The sequence below is a fragment of the Salvelinus fontinalis genome, chromosome 8 (genome assembly GCF_029448725.1).
Source record: "Salvelinus fontinalis isolate EN_2023a chromosome 8, ASM2944872v1, whole genome shotgun sequence".
NCBI classification, from domain to species: domain Eukaryota; kingdom Metazoa; phylum Chordata; class Actinopteri; order Salmoniformes; family Salmonidae; genus Salvelinus; species Salvelinus fontinalis.
Window position 1 is genome coordinate 8,155,649 of NC_074672.1, and position 6,405 is coordinate 8,162,053.

The window sequence follows — 6,405 nt, forward strand, 5'->3', positions numbered from 1 at the left end:
TGCCTCCACTATTCCAGCACCATTTCAACATCATCTAATCACCTCTGCTTAGTCTAATACAGTGACAACTAAGATACCAAAAACTATTTAGTCCAATCAACTAAAGATAAATATTATAAGCATTTAAGCATTTAACCCCTCTTAGACATTAATGAGCGAGCTAGGACGGATGTAGTCAATATAACTATTTGTTTAGGACTTCTGAAATGTACAGCGACAGAATTCAGAACATGGACCGTTGTTACAGTATTCACCCTGTAAACCAAGTCAGAACCGTAGGATAAATAAAGCAGATAACAATAATAAGCAGACAATGAAAGCTCTTACAATATTTAATGATGACATTTCTTTAAAACAGGTTATAGGCTACATGTGCACCACCAAGTCAGAACAGTAGGCTAAATTATGAGGGGAAAATATACCAAATTATTAGGGAGAGGCACATGGGCTACTAACAGCTTAATTCACAACATACACATACTATCTCCCTGGCATATTACATCCTTTATGCAGCAGCATACAATACATTTTTGGAATCACCTTGTTGTGCTGTGCTCAATTGAACAGGATGGTGGGAAGTCTTTTGTGGGCAAATTTTGTCAACAAATTCTGTCATTCTCTGGTTTTATGGTGCTTTCAAGACAACTGGGAACTCAGGAAAAAAACAAGGTTGAATCATGACATTAGCGATCTTCAGGTCAGAGCATTAGAAAGAGGCCCTAGTTCCCGACTTGGAATTCCGAGTTGGATGACAGTTCAAAACGTATTTTCCCAGTCAGAGCTAGTTTTTGTCCCGAGTTCCCAGTTGTCTTGAACTCACTGAAGTCTGAGATTTCCAAGTTCCAGTTGTTTTGAAAGCGGCAGAAGTCATGCTGGATTGACAGCATGGCCAATGTTGAATGTTTATCTTTTAAGCTTGGAAAAAAAGAGACCCTTAAAACACAGACTTGGACCACACATCCACTCCACTGAATAGCAGGCTAGTGATTGCTTTACAATCCTTGCAGTTAGCCACTGATTCCTTCCAAAACACTCATTGTTGAATTTGAGATCCCTAACTTGTGTAATGTTTGTCCAATGGCCAATGAACACCAATATGTTTTATCTATCATATATCTCCTCATTATTTCTCTTAATTTGACAAGAATTGAAAAGTATTTGCCAGTAGATTGTCGACTTGATTCACGATGACGGCTAGCTTGCTAGCTAAGATTGTGAAGGTATGATCTTGACATGATCAACCCAATCAAAGCTACTGTAGATATAACATGAGGGCTCCCGAGTGGCGCAGCGGTCTAAGACACTACAGTCGCTGGTTCAATTCCAGGCTGTATCACATCCGGCCGTGATTGGGAGTCCCATAAGGTGGTGCACAATTAGTTAAATAAAGGTTACATTTAAAATAACAAAATTGACATTTTATCCTCAGCCAATGACTTTGAGCGTTCTTATATGGGCGCTTCTAATGTAAATCTATGGCAGCACCCAAGGGGCTTGAATTTTAGAACTCTACCCATAGATTTTGCGGTGATGTAGTGTCCCCATGAGATTTTATTTTTTTATTTTTAGTTCAACTTTATTTAACCAGGTAGGCCAGTTGAAAACAAGTTCTCATTTACAACTGCGGCCTGGCCAAGATAAAGCAAAGCAGTGCGACAAAAACAACAACACAGAGTTACGCATGGGATAAACAAACGTACAGTCAATAACACAATAGAAAAATCTGTATACAGTGTGTGCAAATTAAGTAAGAAGGTAAGGCAATAAATAGGCCATAGTGGCGAAGTAATTACAATTTAGCAATTAACACTGGAGTGATAGAATGTGCAGAAGAGGATATGCAAGTAGAAATACTGGTGTGCAAAAGAGCAGAAAAACAAAAACAAATATGGGGATGAGGTAAGTAGTTGGATGGGCTATTTACAGATGGGCTGTGTACAGCTGCAGCGATCGGTAAGCTGCTCTGACAGCTGAAGCTTAAAGTTAGTGAGGGAGATATAGATCTCCAACTTCAGTGATTTTTGCAATTCATTCCAGTCATTGGCAGCAGTGAACTGGAAGGAAAGGCGGCCAACTGAGGTGTTGGTTTTGGGGATGACCAGTGAAATATACCTGTTGGAGCGCGTGACCAGTGAGCTGAGATAAGGTAGAGTTTTACCTACCAAAGACTTATAGATGATCTGGAGCCAGTGGATTTGGTGACGAATATGTAGCGAGGACCAACCAACGAGAGCATACTGTACAGGTCGCAGTGGTGGGGAGTATATGGAGCTTTGGTGACAAAACGGATGGCACTGTGATAGACTGCATCCAATTTGCTGAGTAGAGTGTTGGATGTCAAGGATCAGTAATTGTTACGAGATTTATGTTCTCAATGTTCATAACCCAATTCAATTATACTACTCAGTCTGCAACCCAGAATTTGTAAGATACTGGTTGAATGAAGCAGACGGAGGCCCAGCTATGATAGTCAAAATGTTTATTCACGAGCGCGCTATTCCGTTGTACAAAACCATTCTTTTTATACTGGCTCCTTACGCACTTACATTCACACACAAACAGTAGATATCATACGCACATACATACACACGAACAGTAGGTATCCTACGCACATACTGTCCCAATACCCAGCCGACAAAGATTAGGGACCGTGAGAAGCACTCCCTGTCCTCTCTCAAGATTAGGGACCGTGAGAAGCACTCCCTGTCCTCTCTCAAGATTAGGGACCGTGAGAAGTACTCCCTGTCCTCTCTCAAGATTAGGGACCGTGAGAAGCACTCCCTGTCCTCTCTCAAGATTAGGGACTGTGAGAAGTACTCCCTGACCTCTCTCAAGATTAGGGACCGTGAGAAGCACTCCCTGTCCTCTCTCAAGATTAGGGACCGTGAGAAGCACTCCCTGTCCTCTCTCAAGATTAGGGACCGTGAGAAGTACTCACTGCCCTCTCCCAAATCTCTCAGAGGCCCCTAGCAAGGTCGGCACCGAATTATGCTCAGACAGGCTGTGTTTAAGATACTATAAAGATTCATTGTACAGATGTTGTTTTACCCTAATTCTGACTAAAACTACACACATCATTAATAATAATTTTATGATTCTAATCAATTTCATACAATTATATGGTTTCAGGGTGAAAATATTCTAATCATTCATTTAAACATATAAATTCCATTCACAATCCACCCTTAATGACTAAATAATACACTCTCATACCTCAAACACTATATGGAAACATGAATGGTATACAAGAATAATCCAAACCAATACATGTATGTACATTCAATATTCATCAATGACTGTTATAGGCCTATATCCAATCATAAGGCTAGGATTTTTATTACAATCTCCATTAAAAAACAGTCTAAACAATCCTATATAGTCTCATCCAACATTGGCTCCCCTTAGTTAAAAGAAACAGAGCCATCTCCTAGGCCTGGAGGCCTGTATTCGTCATCCCACTGGCCAGAGCTCGGAATCGGTCCGTACCTCACCATCTGTTGCGTCATTGACCTCTCCAGAGTCCTGGTGATCAAACCTCTCATACACGGAATCAAACAACATCCACACAGAACCAAAACACCCATACAGGTGAAAGTTGCCCACAACACAGTGATGATGACATTTTTCCATTTCCCAAACATACCGTCAAACCAATTTGTAAGATAATTATCCACCCCAGAGTTCTCTGCTAATTCGTGAGCTAATGTGGTTAAACCAGCCAGGGCCTTGGTCACTGATCTGTCTGGAGCTGTGTTATTCAAAAATAAACGTACAGCAAAGAACCCCGATCATTCTACATACCCCGCCCTTTTCTGTCAATTAACATATCGAGAGTCAGTCTATTTTACCAGGTCATGAGGGAGGTGGCGGATAATTGGTCAGAGAACCCCTTTACTGCATCCCCAGTATCATTCACGAATCTCTGTTGATTATAATAGATGTCATTAATCCAATCCACATTTTTATTTATTGTCAACCACCAAAAGAACATAGTGGTAAAGTCTTCACCTATTTGATTCATAGCTTTCTATTAATCTGTAACTTCCCTGAGGATGCCAATAGCATCCATCTGGACAAAGCTACTCCCATCCTGGTCAAAACTCCTCCTGTGCCTACTTTAGCCTCCTATAACTGGCCTCTGACGACTAACTCGAACTGGTTGGACCAATAATGGGGAGCAAGTGCCTAACCACCCTTTTTGGTAGTTTCTGTCATATGCGTGCTTTGCTGGTACAAGCCCACCATACATCAGTTATAGGTGCTGTTAGGTTTGGAAGGACAGGAGAAAATTCTTAACCTAAGTTAGTCACGTTACCGATTATCTTTCACCCAGTACCTCAACAGCCAGTGAAACTGCTGGGCGCCAAATTCAAATACAGAAATAATCATTATAAAAATTCAGAAAACAAAACATATTTAACATAGGTTTAAAGATGAACTTCTTGTGAATCCAACCACGGTGTCAGATTTTTTAAAATGCTTTACGGCGAAAGCATGCCTTACGATTATTTGAGAACATAGCCCACTAGACAAATCATTACAAACAGTAACCAGCCAAGTAGAACAGTTACACAAGTCAGAAATAGAGATAAAATGAATCCCTTACCTTTGATGATCTTAATATGGTTGCACTCAGCAGACATTAATTTACTCAATAAATGTTCCTTTTGTTCGATAAAGTGTCTTTATATCCAAAAACCTCTGTTTTGTTTGCGTGTTTTCTTCAGCAATCCACAGGCTCAAACGTAGTCAAAACAGGAAGACAAAGAAATCCTAATTGTGTCCGTATAGTTCATAGAAACATGTCAAACGATGTTTATATTCAATCCTAAGGTTGTTTTTAGCCTAAATAATCGATAATATTTCAACCGGACAATAACGTCGTCAATTTAAAAGGTAAACAAGAAACGCACTCTCTCGGTCTCGCGCATGAAAAAGCTGTGACACTTTAGGGTCCACTCATTCAGACTGCTTTTACTTCCTCATTTTTCAGAATACAATCCTGAAACATTTTATAAAGACTGTTGACATCTAGTGGAAGGTATAGAAACTGCAATTTGAGTCCTCAGTCAATGGATACTGTAATGGCATTGAATAGAAAACTACAAAACCAAAAAATAAAACTACTTCCTGAATGGATTTTTCTCAGGTTTTCGCCTGCCAAATCAGTTCTGTTATACTTACAGACACTATTTTAACACTTTTGGAAACTTTAGAGTGTTTTATATCCAAATCTACCAGTTATATGCATATCATATCTTCTGGGCCCGAAAAGCAGGCAGTTGAATTTGGGCATGCATTTCATCCAAAATTCCAAATGCTGCCCCCTGCCCTAGAGAAGTTAAGTAACCCTATTTTGAGATGTGAGATACCACAATCTCTTTCAATAATGACAGGAATGGATGTCTTTATTCCAGTGAGATTGCTAAGGCGAACAACATCATGTTTTGGTTTGCTCAACCTAGATCAAGGTAGACACGGTCTCAATGGGGATTGCTGAGCTGACTACACTGACTGTGCTAGTGGCAGACTCCACTAAGCTGGCCTGTACCCTCTCTCATTGTGGAGCTAGAGGAGTTAGAGCCCTGTCTATGTTCGTAGCTAAGATGAGGGCACCCTTCCAGCTAGGATGTAGTCCATCACTCCTCAGCAGGCCAGGCTTGATCCTGTTTTGTGGGTGAGTCCCAGAAAGCAGCCCAATTAGGAGGGGCAGAAAACAGTTTTCAACCAACGATTGAGTTGCGAGACTGCTGTAGAGCTCATCACTCCACCCAACTGGGAGGGGGCCAGAGACAATTACTCGATGCCAACACATCTTATACAATGTAGAAATAGAAAAAAGAAAAGAAAAACCTAGAATGAGTAGGCATTTTTCCTATTTTGTTGCCATGCAACCTGGAATTTAAATGGATTTTTTGGGGGGTTGTATCATTTGATTTACACAACATGCCTACCACTTTGAAGATGCAAAATATTTTTTATTGTGAAACAAACAAGAAATAAGACAAAGAAACAGAAAACTTGAGCGTGCATAACTATTCACCCCCCCCCACTTTGTAGAGCAACCTTTTGCAGCAATTACAGCTGCAAGTCTCTTGGGGTATGTCTCTATAAGCTTGGCACATCTAGCCACTGGGATTTTTTCCCATTCTTCAAGGCAAAACTGCTCCAGCTCCTACAAGTTGGATGGGTTCTGCTGGTGTACAGCAATCTTTAAGTCAAACCACAGATTTTCAATTGGATTGAGGTATTTGCTTTGACTAGGCCATTCCAAGACATTTAAATGTTTTCCCTTAAACCACTCAAGTGTTGCTTTAGCACCATGCTTAGGGTCATTGTCCTGCTGGAAAATGAACCTCTGTCCCAGTCTCAAATCTCTGAAAGACAAACAGGTTTCCCTCAAGA